The sequence below is a fragment of the Lontra canadensis genome, unplaced genomic scaffold (genome assembly GCF_010015895.1).
Source record: "Lontra canadensis isolate GAN:19392208 unplaced genomic scaffold, GSC_riverotter_1.0 scaffold69, whole genome shotgun sequence".
In the NCBI taxonomy this organism is placed as follows: domain Eukaryota; kingdom Metazoa; phylum Chordata; class Mammalia; order Carnivora; family Mustelidae; genus Lontra; species Lontra canadensis.
In genome coordinates, this window is record NW_022631063.1 from 7,335,012 (window position 1) to 7,356,127 (window position 21,116).

A 21,116-nucleotide genomic window follows, 5' to 3' on the forward strand; every position below is an offset into this window, starting at 1 on the left:
GCCGGGACAGCACCGCATGCTCAGCGGAAGACACGTACTACATGCCCCAGAGGACGTAGCGGCGAGGCCAGCGGAACGGACGTGGCCTACGCATTCGCGGGGAATTCTGGGCATGGTAGTTCCACATTGAGAGACTCTGCGACAACACCTTTTAAACTGTTGAAATTACTTGAGGTCAGTGTTTCTCAACCATCTGAGGTTTTCTCCCAGGCCATGGAAGACTGATTTTTAAATAATATATAATAAGTAATGAATATTTAGAAAATGAAATTTGAAACGGTAAACGGAAAAAAACACGTGGATTTTTGTTTCTTACAATATTCGACATACATGAAATAACTGTCAAATGGCTATAAGAGCAAATTCTCACTCTCAATTTCTGCCCTTGTGTCATGGTGAGGCCAGTCTTTGGAACCATACTTTTTTTTTAACAGCTTTATTGAGAAATAATTTACACACCAAGCAATTTATGCATTTCCAGTATATAATTCAATGCTTTTCCTAATTTAGAGTTGTGGAGCATCACCACAACTCATTTTAGAACATTTTTACAAGTCCAAAAAGAAACCAGCTAACCAAAAGCAGTCACTTTCCATCTCCCACCTCCAACACCATAGACAACCACTAATGGCGAGCACACTTTGAGTAGCACTGATTTAGACTGCTTGGAAGCAGACCAGCTGATAACAAATTTGAAGATTGAGGTTACCCTTAATGCACAGAATAGATAGTGTTTCAGAACAAACATTAGAAAAAGCACAAGGATGAAACTGGACTTGTTGAAGTCCAGTTTCAACTGGACTGTGTCAATACCCTACAGTTAGAGACCCATAGTTAAACTTGGGGTTGCTGGTCAGTTGCCATGAAGCAGAACACACCCCAAGGAATGTCAAATTAAGGTGTTAGAAAGAACACACTATGGAATTCAGCCCTGTGTTAAGTGATTTGGGGGAGGTTAACAGGGCTTTTCTCTCTTGACTGAATGCTGTGGAGGAAGCAGAGATAATTCCATTACTGGGTATCTTAATAAACTTTGTCTGTAGGGCAGGAGGAATGAAGTGAGGTTACAGCTGTATTTGACAAAAAAGGAGCAGTCACTCAAAATAGCCAGGATAGGTAGATGTTCAGTCATTTTTTGTGCTTTGGACAATGTTTTTATTTTGGTCTCACCTCTGTATGATTATGGAATGGCCTTGTCTTTGTCTTGTTCCATCATAGTCAGACAGTGGCCTTGTCTCATGTTGGTTTTCTCTGCAATTGTTCACCAGAATACCGACACTGAGCTATGAGTGCCAGACCAGCTCCGGCAACGATAAGGCCTAAATGATAGTGTCGGGACAGTTTCTTCACTGTTGGGACCTGTTCATTTCCTTCTCACCAGTTTGCAGAATTGTAAGGAGACTGGCCTAAGAAACAAATACCAGAAGCTTGCCTTCCTTTGGAATCTTGTTTAGGTAGAGAAAGGAAACCCTTTTTGTTTAGTCACTGTTAGTAACTTTTTTCTTTACTTGCAGTCTAGTGCATTCATAAGATACATATTTATATATAAATCACACCTAAGTACAAAATTAAGGTAATAATAATTTAAGTCCATAGTTATAAAATTGTATTCTGACTAATGACTTAAATCATGGAGAAGCATCTTTTACAAGCGTTAAAAAGTGGTTAACAAAGTGTGGTTCTTAATTTCCTCCTAGTAAGTATCAATGCCCTTTAGCCAAAAATCACAAGAAACCTGAAGATGAGATTTATTACTTGTTGGAGCTAAGGGAAATGCACACTGCAGGGAATCATTTAGCTGCACAGTAAAAGGGTATTAGAAAGAAACTATTATAGGATTTGGGGTTTGGCTGGGTAATTTGGGGGAAGGTCTAAAGAGGAAAAGTTTGCTCTATCTTGGGTGCTCTAAGGAAGCAGGGCAATTCTATGATTGGGCATTTAATACATCTAACTATAGATGTTAAGTAGTTGGATAGAAAAGCAGACTAACGTGGGGATAAAGCTGAAACTGGTAAACAAGTAGCATTCACTCATTTAATGAGAGGGGAATCCTTGGTATTTTGTGTGGCACAGTAACCTTGTCTAATGTCAATGTTCTGTGAGATTGCTTATGTCCAAGAGGAGGATAATATGCTTTAAGCCCTGTCAGATTAGCTTGAAATAATATTGAGTCTTAACAATGAACATTAGACCAATTTCTCCAACATCAGAGACTGTTTTTTCCCCTCACAAATTAACTTGAATGCTTTTTCTTCTGGAGTAATTCTGCCAGTAAAATTGTGTTTGTTGCATATAACACCAACAGCACTGGCAAGAAGAGAAAAAACTAAGTAAATTGGATTTCATCAAAAAAATTTGTTTAAATATTTTATTTATTTATTTGCCAGAGAGAGAGAAAGAGAGCACAAGCAGGGTGAGCAGCAGGCAAACGGAAAAGCAAACTTCCTGCTGAACAAGAAGCCTGATGCGGGACTCCATCCCAGGACCCTGGGATTATGATCTGAGCCAAAGACAGACACTTCACCAACTGAGCCACCCAGGCATCCCTGACTTCATCAAAATTTAAAACTTTCATTCATCAAAGAACACTGTCAACAGAGTGAAAAGGCAACCAACAGAATGGGAGAAAATATTTGCAAATGATATATCGGATAAGAGATTAATATCCAGAATATATGAAAAATTCATACAAATCAGTAACAAAAACTTTTTTCAATGGGCAGAGGACTTCAACAAATATTTCTCCCATGGTCACAGGCACATGAAAAAATGTTCAACAGCACTTATCAATATGGAAATGCAAATCAAAGTGCAATGAAAGACCACTTCACACCCAATAGGAGAGCTATTATCAAAAAATCAGAAAATAACAAGTGTTGGCAAGGACATGGAGAAACTGGAACTCTTCTGTATTACTGGTGGGAATGTAAAATGGTGCAACTGCTGTGAGAAAAACAGTATGGTGTTTCCTCAAAAAATTAAACAGAATTATCATGTAATCTAGTAATTTTATTTCTGAATACTCAAAAGAATTAAAAGCAGGAACTTGAGCAAATATTTATACAGCAATGTTCTTAGCAGCATTATTTATAAGAGCCAAAGTGTAGAAGCAATCCAAGTGTCCATTGACAGATAAATGGATAAAGAAAATGTCAAATATACTTATAGTGGAATTTTATTCAGCCTTAAAAAGAAAGGAAATTCTGACACAGGCTACAACATGGATGAATCTTGAAGACCCTAGGTTCAATGAAATAAGCCAGACACAAAAGAACAAATATTGTATGATTCCATTTTTATGAAGTACCTAGAGTAGTCAAATCCATAGAAACAAAAAGTAGAAGAGCGGTTGCTAAGGGATGCTAAGAAAGGGTAAGGGGGAGTTGTTCAGTGAGTATAAAGCTACAGTTTTGCAAGAAAAAAGGTTCTGAAGATTGGTTGCACAATGTGAACATACTTAACACTACTGAACAATACACATAAAAATGGCTAAGATTGGGGCACCTGGGTGGCTCAGTAGGTTAAGCCTCTGCCTTCAGCTAAGGTCATGATCCTAGCCCACATCAGGCTCCCCACTCAGAGGGAAGTCTGCTTCTTCCTCTGCTCTTCATGTCCCCCACCGCTGTGCTTGCTCTCTCTCAAATAAATAAATAAATATTTTTTAAAATGGCTAAGATTGTGCTTTACTACAATTTTTATTTATTTATTTATTTATTTTTAATTTTATTTTTTATAAACATATATTTTTCCCCCAGGGGTACAGGTCTGTGAATCGCCAGGTTTACACACTTCACCGCACTCACCATAGCACATACCCTCCCCCATGTCCATAATAACCCCAACCCCCTCTCCCAACCCCCCTCCCCCCAGCAACCCTCAGTTTGTTTTGTGAGATTAAGAGTCACTTATGGTTTATCTCCCTCCCAATCCCATCTTTCTTCATTTACTCTTCTCCTACCCCCTTGCATCTCCTCTCCCTCATATCAGGGAGATCATATGATAGTTGTCTTTCTCCGATTGACTTATTTCGCTAAGCATGATACCCTCTAGTTCCATCCACGTTGTCGCAAATGGCAAGATTTCATTTCTTTTGATGGCTGCATAGTATTCCATTGTGTATATATACCACATCTTCTTTATCCATTCATCTGTTGATGGACATCTAGGTTCTTTCCATAGTTTGGCTATTGTAGACATTGCTGCTATAAACATTCGGGTGCATGTGCCCCTTCGGATCACTACGTTTGTATCTTTAGGGTAAATACCCAGCAGTGCAATTGCTGGGTCATAGGGTAGTTCTATTTTCAACATTTTGAGGAACCTCCGTGCTGTTTTCCAGAGTGGTTGCACCAGCTTGCATTCCCACCAACAGTGTAGGAGGGTCCCCCTTTCTCCGCATCCTCGCCAGCATCTGTCATTTCCTGACATGTTAATTTTAGCCATTCTGACTGGTGTGAGGTGGTATCTCATTGTGGTTTTGACTTGTATTTCCCCGATGCCGAGTGATATGGAGCACTTTTTCATGTGTCTGTTGGCCATCTGGATGTCTTCTTTGCAGAAATGTCTGTTCATGTCTTCTGCCCATTTCTTGATTGGATTCTTTGTTCTTTGGGTGTTGAGTTTGCTAAGTTCTTTATAGATTCTGGACACTAGCCCTTTATCTGATATGTTGTTTGCAAATATCTTCTCCCATTCTGTCAGTTGTCTTTTGGTTTTGTTAACTGTTTCCTTTGCTGTGCAAAAGCTTTTGATCTTGATAAAATCCCAATAGTTCATTTTTGCCCTTGCTTCCCTTGCCTTTGGCGAATATTTTTAAATGACTAAGATTGGGGGCGCCTGGGTGGCTCAGTGGGTTGGGCCGCTGCCTTCGGCTCAGGTCGTGATCTCAGGTTTCCTGGGATCGAGTCCCGCATCGGGCTCTCTGCTCAGCAGGGAGCCTGCTTCCCTCTCTCTCTCTCTGCCTGTCTCTCTGCCTACTTGTGATCTATCTCTGTCAAATAAATAAATAAAATCTTTTTAAAAAATGGCTAAGATTGTGCTTTACTACAATTTTTAAAAAGGTATTCAATTTTTGGGGCACCTGGGTGGCTCAGTGGGTTAAGTCTCTGCCTTCGGCTCAGGTCATGATCTCAGGGTCCTGTGCTAGAGCCCCGCATCGGGCTCTCTGCTCAGCAGGGAGCCTGCTTCCCCTTCTCTCTGCCTACTTGTGATCCCTATCTGTCAAATAAATTTTAAAAATCTTAAAAAAAAAGATTTTATTTATTTATTTGACAGAGAGAAGCAGCCAGAAAGGGAACACAAGTAGGGGGAGTAGGAGAGGGAGTAGCAGGCTCCCTACTGAGCAGGAAGACCTACATGGAACTCGATCCCAGGACCCTGGGATCACGACCAAGACTAAGGCGGAAGCTTAATGACTGAGCCACCCAGGTGCCCTACTTTGTCATTTTTCTGTGGGTAGAAAGAAAATTTTTCATTCTTCTAAAAAACGGTTAAGTTGGGGTGGGCTCAATCAGTGGAGATTGTGACTCTTTTTATTTTAAGATTTTATTTATTTGAAAGAGAGAGACAGGGAGAGAGCACCCAAGCAGGGGAAGAGGCAGAGGGAGAGGGAAAGGGAAAAGCAGGCTTAGCAGGGAGCCTGACGCTGGTCTCCATCCAAGGACCCCAGGATCATGACCTGAGCCGAAGGCAGATGCCCAGCCACATTGAGCCACCCAGATGCCCTGAGACTATGACTCTTGATCTCAGAGTTCAAGCCCCATGTTGGGTATAGACATTACTTAAAACTAAAATGTTTAAAAAAATAAATTGGGGCACCTGGGTGGCTCAGTTGGTTAAGTGTCTGACTTTTGATTTTGGCTCAGGTCATGATCTTGGTTTCCAGAAATTGAGCCCCACATAAGGCTCGACCCTCAGAAGGGAATATGCTCAAGATTCTCTCTCTTCCTCTCTCTCTGTCCCTTCCCACAACCACACTATCTCTCTGAAAATTAAATAAATAAATCTCTAAAAATAATAAAATAATGGTAAGTTAACTGTAGTAGCCCAGCCCACCAACTTCCTCTCTTTTGGTATCAGACTCCACTCTTTATACTATAAAGACTGAAATGACCTAATCTAGGTTGGACCAAATCTAGTACTTCAGGCCCATGGCCTATTAGATGGATAATCCTATCTTTTGTGATAAATAAAGCCAAATGTCAGTAGTTTAACCAACATAATTTGATTTCCTTTTTCTTTTAATTCGATTAGCTAACATTTAGTACATCATCAGTTTCAAACATAGAGTTCAAAAATTCGTCAGTTGCTTATAACCTCCCGTGCTGCACAGGTTATGTGCCCTCCTTAATGCCCATCACCCAATATCCCCATCCTCCCACCCACCTCCCCTACAGCAACCCTCAGTGTGTTTCCTATAGCTAAGAGTCTCTCGGGTTTTTTCCTCCCTCTTTGATGACTTCCATTCAGTTTTCCCTCCTTTCCCCTATGGTCCTCTGTGCTGTTTCTTATATTCCATATATGAGTGAAATCATATGACAACTGTCTTTCTCTGATTGACTTATTTTGCTCAGCATAATATCCTCCGGTTCTATCCATGTGGATGTAAATGATAAGTATTCATCCTTTTTGATGACTGAGTGACATTCCACTCTTTAATACCACATCTTCTATATCCATTCATCTGTCAATGCACATCTTGCCTCTTTCCACAATTTGGCTATTGTGGACATTGCTGCTATAAACACTGGGGTGCAGGTTCCCTTTGAGATCAACATAATTTGATATCTTTTTTTTTAAAGATTTTATTTATTCATTTGACAGAGAGAGAGATCACAAGCAGGCAGGGAGGCAGGCAGAGAGAGAGGAGGAAGCAGGCCCTCCGCGGAGCAGAGAGCCCGATGCGGGGCTCGATCCCAGGACCCTGGGATCATGACCTGAGCCGAAGGCAGAGGCTTTAACCCACTGAGCCACCCAGGCGCCCCCATAATTTGATATCTTGATCATATCACATTCCAACATGGATATCCCTAGTCAGTGGAGGAATTTTCTTTATATGGAGATTCACGAAACTATAATTCTTTTATAATCTCCCAGGACCTTAAAACTCTCTGGATCCAGCTAACAAAAATAGGAAGAAAGGACATGGAGAAGACATAGTACTTTGTAAACATCTTGGCCTGGATGTAATATATATAATTTTCACTTATTTTCCACTGATAGAAAGTATTCACCTATCCTCACTTAGATGCAAGGGTACATAAAAACAAAAAGTAGGTATGTCAGACACTTCCCAGCAACACCCCTCATTATGTAAGTGGGGGCATAAATTTTGGGTCTGTCACTTCAGTGGTAATCAAAGACTTCTCTGGAGTTTTATAATTGGAGCTGGCAGGGACTTAGACTATTAAAATGTGAGGTAACCTCTTCAGTCTAGAGAATGTAGTCAAAAAACACATAAGTTGAGTAGACAAGAGACAGGTTCCCTGATAGTCAATCTATTCTTTCTTCTCTGTATTAGTTATCCATTGTTATTGTAATAAATCTTGCCAAGACATAGTGACCTAAAACAACATTTATCATCCCGCAGTTTCTGTGGGCCAGAAATTCAGAAGTAGTTTAAGTGAGTGGTTCTGGCTCACAATTTCTTGTGTGATTAAAGTCAGATTATCAACAAGGACTATAGTTATCTGAAGCCTTAAGGAAGACTGGAGGTTTGCTTCCAAATGGCTCACTCACATGATTTTTGGCAGGAGGACTCAGTTCCTGACTTTTGCCAAGAAGCTTTTCTTGTCACATGGTCTGCTTAAGTGTCTTCTTGACATGGCAGTTGATTTCCCCTTGAGTGAGTGATCCAAGAGACATAGCAAGGAGGAAATTAAAATGCCTTTTATGATCTAGTCTCCAAAATCACACTGTCACTCTGCCTTTTACTATTCATTAAAAGAAAGTTACATTAGAGGGGAAAAAAAAGTTACATTAGAGAATTTATAGATATTTTAAAGCCACCAAACTGTGCAACAGTTTTCATTCTCAATTTTACCTAAGTCAGCTCAAGCTGGGTTCATTTGCAAATGAGAGCTCTCACCAATACTGGAATCCCAAGGCATATGCGATAAGAATATTGTACAACCACTTCAGAAAATTCTTTGGCACTATCTACCAAAACTGATCCTATCCATATCCTGAAATCTAGCAATTCCATTCCTAGGTATATTTCCAACATATAAGTGAAATATATGTTCTCTAATATACCAGATACAAGAATGTTCACAGAAGCTTTATTCAATAAGAGATAAAACTCAAAAACAAAACAAATATCCATCTAAAGTAGAATAGATAAACTGTGCAGCACCCGTTGTGATGCTTAATTTTGTATCAACTTGACTGGGCCAAGGGCTACCTAGATTAAATATTTATTTATGGGTGTGTCTGTTAGGGTGTTTCTGGGTGAGATTAGCATTTGAATTGGTGTGCTGTGACTCCCCAGCAATACAAGTGAAGCCTAAAGGGGGGTGGTGGTGGTGGGGAATATGGAGGGGGATAGTCCTCTCAGTCTTACAGCTACTAAAATTGGTCAATACCCTTCCATGTATCACATGCTCAGCTGTTATTGATAATTCACCTACCCTAAACGAGTGAAAAACTTAAATAATAGTAACTTGCCGTTTTTTCTATACAATAACAAAATCTAAGTTCCTTTAGCTAGTTCCGCTAAAACTCACCCCACGTCCCCACAACGATTGTTGCCAGCCCGCTTCCCTACAAATACCAGAGGCATTTATTTCTAACACATTCTAGGGACTTGCTTGCCTCTTAAAATAATTAAATCGCAATATATGTCCTATTTTCTCTAGACACCCCTGGATTTGGAGTCAAAGATTTGCTTCGGTATTTAGGAACAGTGTATTTAGGGGGAAGGAGGCACTTCTCACCCCTGAGCCTCGATTTCCTTATATGTAAAATACGCATTAATAACCTGTATCATGGTGTTGCAAGGAGAATTTTAAAGCAGAGAGTCAATACCTTAGGTAATTTCCTCTTTTCCTCAGCTAGCACTTTGTTCGTTTCTGTTTTTCTAAAATTTGTGTCACAGCGTTGACTGGAAGCTAAACTGGAAGCTCCTTAATGGTAGATCTTCCTTCCCAATACTCTGGGCAGAGGATGAATAAATGTTTATTGGATGAAGCACTTCATTTCACGAAGAATATGGCATTTTGTCTGTTACAAACATTCCCAATCAACTCACACCAAAAGCATTTATACCTATGACTTAGTTATTTAACAAGTATCAAAATCCTAGAACCCCAGGGAGGGCCTATGTGACGCAAGCAAGAAAATACCAGGAGTTGCGGTCAACCGGTGACGTACTTCCTGCGCGACGCTTTCCCTCCACGCCGGGACTGGGTTGTGGGGGAGGGAGGCGGTTAGTGGGCTTTAGCGCCTTTTCTGACGGCGGTAGATTTGAAGCGCTTTAAAGGACCGGACCCCGGGAAGTGAAGACAACAGGAGCAGGTAGGTGGCGCGAAGCCCGTGTTGTTTCGGTAGCGTCCTTTGCAGCAGTCCCAGGGTACGAGAGCGGGAAGAGCCCGAGGAGAGGGGCGGAGCCGACGCGTTAGGCCCGTCGGAGCCAACCGTCTTCGCCTCGAGGTGTCTGGGCTGCCTGGTCCCTGAACGAGCCCCCCAAGGACCGTGGCTCTCGCTTTGCAGCTGTTGCCGCTGCAGAAGGCCTCCAGCCGTGCCTCCCGGGCGTGGGAAACGATCCTCCCCCTGCCAGCCCCCGCCCTCTCACTTGGGCGCACACCTCCCTCCCTGACGCATTTTGCCGCACAAGCTGTAATATGGCGGCAGCGGCGGCGGCCTGAACTCTAGGGAACAAGGGTGATTTTTGATGCTTCAGAATCGTAAGACTAATCGCTAATGCGGGGTAGGTGGCAGAATTGGTGGGGAAGAAGTAACCTGACGTCCTGTCAGGTGAGGGTTGGAGACTTGCGGGCGAGGAGCCTGGATCATAGGGGTGAAGATTAGACTGAAAACGGGCTTTCCTCCTACTCCGACCTTTTTCCTCTCACAGACAGCGTCTGTCGTACATAGTTAAGTGTTACAGGCCTTTGGACTAAAACTGAAATCCATGCTCTTCCCTTTTCATCCCAGGGCTGTCTCGAAGTTCACCCGCGTTTCCGAGGAGCTGTGAGCAGCGCAGGCCTTTTAGGATAAGATAATTACTCTTTAGGAGGAAGGCGATGGCTTCAGAGCTCCATATGCCTTAGGGGAAGTGTGCGAATTTGGCTCATCGTTAGTCTTTTAAGGAGCTAAGTCAGGTCTGCGGGAACGGAGAACTCCCAGTCATTTTGGAAATGCTTTAAAAGCACCATTTTGTACGTTGATTTAATTTATTCCTACAACAGTATTTTCTGTTCAGGTCCAAGCTTGCAGTAGTGATGACAAATACGTCCAAGAAACAAAATGTTCTGGACTTTGTGGGGGTCCGTTAACTTAGTAGCTGAAACCAGATAGAAGGGGAAATATGTGTGCGTGTCGGTATAAAAAAAAGTCAGTAATTTGCCGGTTCTTAAAAAATGGGTGAGGAGGTGTATGAACATTTTCGAAATAGTACCGTAAAATCCAGAAGAGGCTCGGGTTTCTAGAATGGCTGCTTCTCTCATCATATTTTTTAGGTATCCGAAAATTTACCCGTTTTAGCATTTCCCCCCTTTTTTATTTTAACCATTTTAAATACGGTTATTTCTATAACAAATGACTTCTCTCTTAATTAGGGTTCATTTTACGTCATTTAAGGTTTTATTATTCAGTATTAATAGTAGGTGCTCTGAAATCCCATTGGGTCTTGTAGTAGGCTTCTGCTATGCTTTTTTTTTTTTTGAATTGTGTTTGCCTTTTTTTTGGTCTTTGCAGGCTGTTGTCAGGGTTGCCTTCCCCTGCTGTCAGCAGTGTACAAGTATGCAAGCTTCCTAGTTTAGAAAATTTGGATTTGTTTCTGGCTCAACCATCTTTTGAACCTCAGTTTCTTCATCTATAAAATATTTTGATTTCAGGCTGTCATCAGCTGTGGGCTTCAAAAATAAATAGTCAGGTTTGTTAAAATTCTCTGTAAAATTGGTTTTCAGTAAGAAGTCAGTGATTCTATGAGTGAAGTAAAGAACATACATTACATTTATTGTGACTTACTAAAGGCCTTTCTTTTTTGGTGCTTATTGTGGCCTTGCAGTTATCAGTGGCCTCTGAGTAAAGTTTTTATCCTTTTGATATTTTGCATATTTTAAATTGGGTTTTCTGTCAGGCAACATCCATTCTACATGCAAAGGAAAATTGGTAGCCATTCATAATAATGTGAACTCGTCATCTGTGGTATGAATCGGGGTGCCAGGGTGGCTCATTGGTTAAGCGATGCCTTTGGCTCAGGTTAGGATCCCAGGTGTCCTAGGATCAAGTCCTGCATCGGGCTCCCACTGCCCCTGCTTGTGTTCTCTCTCACTCTCTCTGCAAAATAAGTAAAATCTTTAAAAAAAAAAAAATGGTATGAACCATTAGCAATTAATTATTCCAGTGTTGCTCAATTAAGAAACAGATGTTGATGTTTTCCTTTTCTTTCTTTTTTCTTTTTCTTTTTTTTTTTTTAAATACTATTCGGGTATTTCAATAGAATTATAATGTATTAGTTTTAGTATTCTAATATACTAAGATTAATTGAATTAATTAGATAATTCAAGTGATTTGAAGAGTTTGTTGCAGATTTCTGCTACATTGTGTTACTTCACTTTTTTTTATCTTTAATATTAGAACCAAGCTTGGGGCGCCTGGGTGGCTCAGTGGGTTAAAGCCTCTGCCTTCGGCTCGGTTCATGATCCCAGTGTTCTGGGATCGAGCGCCGCATCGGGCTCTCTGCTCGGCCGGGAGCCTGCTTCCTCCTCTCTCTCTGCCTGCCTCTCTGCCTACTTGTGACCTCTGTCTGTCAAATAAATAAATAAATAAATAATCTTTAAAAAAAAAAAAGAATTAGAACCAAGCTTTAGTTTCTGTTTAAGTGTCGGTTTTACCCTGGTTTAATGCATATTCTGCCTCTGTAAGAACTCTATTTGTATTTCTGTGGGGCAAATCTTGCATCTTGAAATTTACTACAGGCAGTATTGTGTAAATACTCAGAGAAAACTTCCATAACTGAGGACCTTGTACTTTCAGTACCAGACAGCGTATCTTTTGCACTTTTAAGAGGTGTCATAAAGCAAACACCAACCTCCTCTTGAAAGAGATTGTATCTTTAAATATAGGCATCAGTTTTTTAAATATTAAAATGGTTGTTTTTAAAACATGAAGGATTCCTTAAGTCATTGATTTTTTTAAAAATGAAGCCTCTTTATATATATTAGGTACTCTTAATTATGTACAAACTTTAGATTAAGGTTTATTCATAATTATATCATTGCATTATAGTCATAAGGTAGAAAGTAAAATTAAGCCATTATCTGGAATATTTATGAATAAGGTATTTTCTACAGTGAAGCTGTTAAGTAAACCAGAAAACTCTTGCTTTTTCAACTCATGACCTTGCTTCAGTCACTTCTTTAGTCCTCTTACTGTCAAACCTATAAAATCAGAAGACTGATTAGATTAAGTTTCCTCCAGACTTCAAATGTCTGTAGTTTATAAGGGAATTACCACATTGGCTAGCATGTTGCTATTGTATGGTGTAGGTATGAGAGTGGTATACATTTATCATTGTAAAAACTTAAATAATTGCAGGGGCAGTATGAAGAGTATTAGCAGGGATTTCCCAGGAGTATATGCTTTTGAGTTCAGTACTAACAAAGCATAGTTTTATGCTCTCATATTCTATGTTTAGAAAGTATGTAATACCCTATTTAACACCAAACTTGGCAACATTACAGCTATTTTTATGTTTTCTAAAGGATTTGAGAATTTAGGAAGTGCATGTACACTGTTACTCATGATTCTACCAGCCTAGTGGTTTGTGACTATCAGACACCAAGTGAGGGGGGATCATATGGAAGAGCATAGTTGCCTTTTCTGATGCCTCAGAATGTTAATTTGTTTGTGCTTAAGTAATTAATTAGCAGTATGATACTCAAATGCATTAAAATGTTTTTGAAACAGTCTGTTTTCATTCTCATTTGATCTCTGAATTGTATTGGGGGTAGGCTGAAGATACTGGTGTGAATGTCACATTGCCTTTGAAAGTAATTGTAAAGATCTGTGGTTTTAATTAGTTTAATGTAATATGCTTGCACTTAGAGGTGGAAATGGTGTGTGAAAATTGTTACCTGTTTTACTAAACTTAAGCAGTTGAGAACTTTCCATCTTTATTTTTTTTTAAAGATTTTATTTATTTATTTGACAGACAGAGATCACAAAGTAGGCAGAGAGGCAGACAGAGAGGAGGAAGCAGGCTCCCTGCTGAGCAGAGAGCCAGATACGGGGCTTGATCCCAGGATCCCGGGATCATGACCCGAGCTGAAGGCAGAGGCTTTAACCCACTGAGCCACCCAGGCACCCCCATCTTTATTTTTTGAAAGATTTTATTTATTTATTTGACAGAGATCACAAGCAGGCAGAGAGAGAGGAGAAAACAAGCTCCCTGCTGAGCAGAGAGCCCAATGCGGGGCTCTGTCCCAGGACCCTGAGATCAGGACCCGAGCCGAAGGCAGAGGCTTTAACCCACTGAGCCACCCAGGCGCCCCTATTTATTTATTTTTTTTTAAGATTTTTATTTATTTGAGAGAGCAAGGACAAGCAAGGGAAGGGACAGTGAGAGAGGGAGAAGCAGACTCCCTGCTGAGCAGGGAGCCTGATGTGGGGCTGATGCCAGGAGTCTGGGATCATGACCTGAGCCAAAGGCAGATGGTTAACTGACTGGGCCACCCAGGCATCCCTCCATCTTTATTTCTTCGTCCTGAACTGAAGATGCTCCCTCTTATAATGGATTCTGTTTACTAAGAAAGGAAAAACATTTTATTAGTAAAATGCAACTCAATTAGGCTGATCTAGGGAATAGGTTCTGTTTCAGTTATGGAAAAGACTCAGAGGACAGTTACTGACTAGTAGGCTCTGGGAGAATTTACTAACTACAGATATGAATTAGCAGTATTCCATGTGAGAAGCAGTACATAGAGGAGGAAGTACTGAAGTTTAGACAGAGCCTGGTTCTGCACGTGCCTTGTTAAACTAGTGTTATTTCCATTTGATAATGTAGTCCTGGGCCACGCCTTGTGCATGTTTGAAGATAGAAGGGTTCTGAATTTGTGGAGTCTACAAAAAAGTTTATGATAATGAAAATAAGATTCAGCAAAGGAGGATCATTTAAGCTTTAGAGAGTCAAGGTGAAGTTCCCAGAGTGTACTCTAGCTATTTGAATCTTTAAGGACACAGAGGAATTAGCCAGGGGAATCAGAAAGGGCAAAGACCTGCTAATCTTAATAGTTTAAAAGATTTACTGTCTACTTTTTGAAGACTGAGTGAGTACTTTGTTGACTTTTTCATACTGTGTGAAACTTCTAAATAATTCTTTGAATGTCATAAATCACTGCAGTATTTATTGCCTAACTGCAAAACCGTGTCCTTTACCATATATTTTAGTAATTAGTTGTCTGTGTTCTTGTCCTGGCCCCTTTCCCCCATCCTTACTCTAGGATGAATATCAAAATTATTTTATGTATGAAACTACAAGATTATAAACTTTTTACGTATGAATTTGTTACCTCTTATTTTTATGAAATGTATTTGTTACAGAAGTTTACATATTCTGGTATTTACTCTTTTAAAATACTACATATTATTGACATACAAAACGATATTGTTGGTAGACACTGAAAACAACTGTATTTCTCTCTGCTTAGAAAAAAGAATATACATGAACATTTTAAATTTATAGCCTAAGTGTCAGGATTTCATGCGTTTTTATATGATCTAACTTTTTTTAGTGATTCTGTTAGCTTTATTATGTAAAAAGTATTTTCATTATAAAAAAAGTAGGTGTGGTTAAGTATCACTCAAATTTCTGAAGGAGTCAAGCAGGTGAAATGAGTTCATGGGGTCAAGTAGACAGTAAATAGTAAAAATTAATAGGCTGTAGTTGGAGGCAGACCATGTTGATTACTGGCTGTACAGGAATGGAGCCCATTAATTTTGTTTGCTTTTCAAGAAAAATTAATGTCTGGATTTTATGGAAATAGCTGCAACTCATTTAGGTTTAACAAATTTGCCACAGAGGCGGCTACTCTTCTGAAACCTTTCATTATATAAGGAAAGTTGTGAATTATTTTATTGAAAATTGCATAGACTTGATTTTTCCCTGAATTGTATCTTTGGTATCTCTCAGTATTATTTCTGTTTACTTTTCCTTGAAAATCTGAAAAATTGATCAGATGTTTATCTCATGTTTGATTTTTAGGTATTATTGAGTAATACCTCTATGAAAACATTGAGTATTTTCATAGAGGAAATTCTATGTCCTATATTTCTGATTAGGTAAAATCTGATTTCAGTAAGTTAGAGACATAGTATTGAGCCATCTTTTTTTGTCATCATTGTTCTTCATTAGCTATAACAACATTTACATACTTGAGATTTCTGTAGTGCTTTTAATAATTGCTGTCATCTTTCTTGAATTTAAGGCATTTTTATTTACTTTAGGAAAACTAATTTTAATCTATTTCTATGAAAAATATCCTTATATGGTATAACCTAAATATATATATTATAATCACTTATAGCCATGTACATTATAATCTTAGACTATTATATATACATTTTTATTATGAATTTTTCTTTATAATACCAATTATATTTATTAAAGAAAAGTAGAATGAAATACAGGAAGGCAAAAAACTGTCTTGGTCTTACAGCCAACACAATAATGATTTTCCAATTTTTTTTTCTTTTTATAAATCTTTAGGAGTCGTTGATTATAATGCTTTTGCATATACTGTTTTGTATCTTATTCTTTAACAAATTATAAGTATTTTCCAAATTACTAATGTTTATAACATTACTTTAACAACTATGATATCTCATTCAATTAGAGACCATGATTTAACCATTTTTTATAATATTGACTAGGTTGCTTCTGATTATATATCCCTAAAAAGAGCACTAATATAGCTAACTTTATACACGAAGGCTTTCTAAAAGGGTAGTTTCTTGTAAGAGATTCCTAGTTATGTGAACTTTACTGGATTAAAGTTAAAATCAGTTTAAGGTATAAACAGTTTTAAGAGTTCCACATATTATTTCTGGAGGAGCTGTGTCTTGTTTTGGGAATTAGTCTTCTAAAAACTCTTTACTGTTTTGATAGGCAAAACATTATCTCATTTTATTAGTGTTTTTTAAAATTATTTTAAAGATTTTATTTATTTATTAGAAAGCGCACACAAGCAAGGGGAGCGGCAGGCAGAGGGAGAAGCAGGCTCCCCACTGAGCAAGGATCCTGATACTGGACTCTATCCCAGGACCCTGGGATCATGAGCCAAGTCAAAGGCAGATGCTTAACCAACTGAGCCACCCATGCGTCCCTGACTGTTTCTTATGAGTCCCTGACTGTTTCTTTAAAAGTATTCATGATTGTAAACTTAGTACCTGTCGAAGAAAATTTGGAAAACAAATATGTAAAAATTATCCTTAAACTCATCGCCTAACTATAATCAATGTTAATACTTTGGTGTAAATCTTTGAGGGTGACTTCTTTTATTTATTCATTTTTTGGGGATATAATTGATATTATATTAGTTTCAGGTACAACATAATGATTTGATATTTGTATATGTTGCAAAATGATCACATTAAATCTAGTTAATCATCTCCTTACATAGGGGCAAATATTTTCTTGTGATGAGAGCTTTTAAGATCTTCTCTCTTAGCAAATTTCAAATACACAGTATAGTGCTCTTAAATATAGTCATCATGCTGTACATTACATTCCCAGGACCTCAAATGAATTTAGGTTTTGTTTTTTTTTTAAGGTTATGTATGTATATAAGTGAGATTATATAGTATTTGTCTTTCTCTAACTTATTTCACTTAGTATAATGTCCTCAAGATTCATACATGTCACAAGTGATAGGATTTCCTTTTTTTTTTTTTTTTTAAGATTTTACTTATTTTATAGAGGTAGGGGCAGAAAGGAAGAGGAAAAGAATCTCAAGAGAGTGGAGCCCAACGTGGGCTCCATCTCATGATCCTGAGACCATGACCTGAGCCGAAAGCAGGAGTCAGACACCCAACTGACTGAGCTGCCCAGGCAATGCAGGATTTCCTTCTTTTTTTGTGGCTGAATGATATTCCTGTGTATGTGTATGCACACATATCACATTTTCTTTATTCATTCATCCACCAGGGGACACTTGGGTTGTTTTCATGTCTTGGCTATTGCAAATAATGCTGCATAATTTATAATCAGTGTCAGTATTTTGGTGTAAATCTAGTCTTTCACTTACATTGAAATGTAATTGACATATTGCACAGTATAAATTTAAATTGTACAGCATATGACTTAACATATATTGGAAAATGATTACCACAATAAGTTTTGTTAACATCCACCGTCTGATATAGGTGCAAGGAAGAAAGTTTTTTTTTTCTTTTGATGAGAATTTTTTTTTTTAAGATTTTATTTATTTATTTGACAGAGAGATCATAAGCAGACAGACAGGCAGGCAGAGAGAGAGAGTAGGAAGCAGGCCCCCCGCTGAGCAGAGAGCCTGATGTGGGGTTCGATCCCAGGACCCTGAGATCATGACCTGAGCTGAAGGCAGAGGCTTTAACCCACTGAGCCACCCAGGCGCCCCTTTTGATGAGAATTTTAAGGATTTATTCTCTTAGCTTTCTAATATACCATACAGCAGTTAACTATGGCCATCTATGTTTTTATTATATCCCCAGTACTTACTTATAACTGGAAGTTTATATCTTTTGATCATCTTCATTCGATTCTTCTACCCTCTCTCCACAGCTCTGGTAACTAAAAATCTGATTTCTTTTTCTGTGAGTTTGGGTAGGGTGTGTTTGTACATATACATATACATATACATATACATATATATATGTATTTTTTAAATTTATCTTTTTTTCTTGGATTCTACATATAAGTGGGATCATACAGTATTCATGTTGTAGCAAATTGCCAGATTTCCTTGTTTTTTAATGGCTGAATAGTATCCTTTTGTATATGTAAATACACTACATTTTCTTAATCCATTCATCTGTTGATGGACACTTAGGTTGTCTCCATGTCTTGGCTGTTGTAAATAATGCTACACTGAACAGGGTGGTACAGATAAGTCTTCAGCATAATGGTTTCATCTCTTTTTAATGTATATCTCTTATGTGTAAAGTTGGAAATCTTTACTAACCCGCCTTTTTCACTTAATATATCGTGAATATCTCCTCATCCCTGAGTAGTCTTCGATAATTTTTCCTTTCCATTTTATTTTTTGTAGTAACTTTTTTTTTTAGGATTTTATTTATTTGACAGCTAGAGAGAGAGCACAAGTAGGCTGAGCAGCAGGCAAGAGGGAGAGGGAGAAGCAGGCTGCCTGCTGAGCAGGGAGTGCAACCTGGAGCTCCATCCCAGGAGCCTGGGATCATGACCTGAGCCAAAAGCAGATGCTTAACTAACTGAGCCACCCAGACGTCCCTGTAGTAACTTTTAATAACAATATGTTCATATGGTATAAAACTGAAAAGGTATAAATGGTTGGTTATACAGTAAAAAAAATAAAAAATAAAAAAAATCTTACCATCTTCCCCAGCATTTCCTCTCCCACCAGCTGCCTCTGTATTAGATAAGCAAACATATACATATTTTTTTTACTTCAAGAAATATACAAAGAAAGCAAAGCATTGCCATACACATATCAGTATCTTTGCTTTTTTATTTTTTTAAACTTAATAAAGTTTAAACTTAAAGCAGTACATAAACTGCTTTCTCATTCCTTTTTATAGCCTTGTACATTGTATGGATATAGTATGACTTATGTAATCTGTCCTTCTTTATGGACATTTATATTTACAGCCTTTTAACCACAGAAACAATGGTGCCTTGAATAACCTTGTACATAACCTTATTTTGCAAATGTGTGGGGTATGTATAAAATTTCTAAAATGGGTTACTGAGTCAAAGGGTATTTAATGTGCTAGTAATATTGTATGTTGTCAAATTGGCAACAGATTGTATCAGTTTACCCCTTTACGATTGGCAACAATGTATGAGGTCATTATTGTTGTTGTTTTTTTTTAAGATTTTATTTATTTATTTCACAGAGATCACAAGTAGGCAGAGAGGGAGACAGAGAGAGGGGAGGAAGCAGGCTCCCCGCTGAGCAGAGAGCCCGATGGGGGGCTGGATCCCAGGACCCTGGGATCATGACCTGAACTGAAGGCAGAGGCTTTTAACCCAATGAGCCACCCAGGTGCCCCTGTATTGTTTATTTTTGTTAGGTGAAAATGTTATCTCTGATTTTAACATTTAAGAATATGATTTCTATTAACTAAATGAATATCATCCATTTCATGAGAGAATCATTTATTTAACCAATTTCTATCACTGCACAACTGGTTTTTTAAAATTTTTTATTATAAAAAGCACTTTAGTGACTGCGTATGAATTTTTTAAGGTAAAGGGTAGATGTGAGGGTTTGTTTTTTTTTAAGTTTATATTTTTATTAACACATGGGGCTCAAACTCATGACCCCCAAGATCAAGAGACACATGCTCTTCTTCTGATTGAGCCACATGCTCTTCTTCTGATTGAGCCAGCCAGGTGCCCCCAATTTTTTTATACCTAAAATCTTTCTAACCATTTAATGTTAGAACCATATGATGTTTTTTGTTTAACATTTTCTCCATATTTTTAAAAATTGCATTTTCTTAGGCAGTGTAATGGATTATTATATGAGTATTTCTTAATTTAGTTAACTGATATGTTGGACATGTAGGTTGTTTCTAATTACTGTTAAACCAAAATCAAAGAATATTTCATTTAAAATGATTGCCTTCAGAGAGATTCCAAGATACTAAATTACCAAAGTGTTAAGTGTTGATATGAATATATTCAAAGTTGGTCTGTAATGCCAAGTTGCTTAGCAAAATTGTTAATGTTTATATTTTCGATTTCATTTTTTATAAATTGTTTGTTTCCTTGGGTGGGTTTTGTGCTTTTAACTGTATGGTGCATTGTCCCATACAGGACGATGGGCAGAAGGACATGAACACAGAGAGGGCTTTTTGGTTGTCGCATGTGCTGATATTTAAATAGGGATACGGGTGATTAACATTCTTCAGTGAGTTAGGATGGTTCTGGTTAGTGAAGAATTGTTCTAGCACTTCATTCCTAAGCACTGTTGTACAGTAAAAAATTAACCCATCACGTTTGCTGAAAATATTTTCCTGTTTTTTACTTACCTTTTAAAGACTTTTAAAAACATTTTTTCTGTTTCTTTATTAAGATTTTATTTATTTGTCAGAAAGAGAGCATAAGCAGGCAGAGTGGCAGGTAGAGGCAGAGAGAGAGAAGCAGGCTCCCCTCTGAGCAAGGAGCCGTATGGGGAACTTGATCACAGGACCCTGGGATCATGACCTGAGCCAAAGGCAGCAGCTTAACCAACTGAGCTACTAGGTGTCCCATTACTTACTTTTTTTTAAAAAAAGATTTCTTTATTTGAGAGAAAGTGTGTGCGAGTGAACCCAGGGATGGAGGGGCAGAGGAATAGGGAGAAAGAGAATCTCAAGCAGACTCCCTGCTGAGCACAGGGACCCACATGGGGCTTGATGTCGTGACCCTGAGAATGACCCGAGCCAAAACCAAGTTAGAGGTTTAGTGGACTGAGCCACTCATGTACCCGTTTTCTACTTTCTAATTTCCTTTTGAAAAATAGGAATAATAAATATCTTCATGAAGTCCAGTCTGTTTATTTCCTTTATTTATTCATGAACCTGAACAATTATTTAATATCCAGTTTGGATAAATATTTACATGTACTTTTCCTGGTTTCCATTGGGGGAGGAGTACACAATTTCGTGAAAAAGAAAAATAATTTCTTAAGATCTTCTAGATTTAAATGTTAAACAACAGTAATAATCATGAAAGT

General features: G+C 38.3%; 1 protein-coding gene across 5 annotated transcripts in view; it reads left to right on the plus strand.

Moving 5' to 3' along the window:
* Positions 1-9,401: 9,401 nt before the first annotated feature.
* The window catches only part of PPIG (peptidylprolyl isomerase G), a 54,501-nt gene continuing 42,786 nt past the window's right edge, over positions 9,402-21,116 (plus strand). The window contains exons 1-2 of one of the 5 annotated variants that reach the window (XM_032880401.1): positions 9,402-9,513; positions 11,055-11,092. The gene's annotated coding sequence lies outside the window, so the exon portion shown is untranslated. Of the gene's footprint in view, positions 9,514-9,719; positions 9,926-11,054; positions 11,093-21,116 lie in introns of those variants that run through there. The other 4 variants (XM_032880400.1, XM_032880398.1, XM_032880399.1 and 1 more) reach the window with 4 other exon arrangements.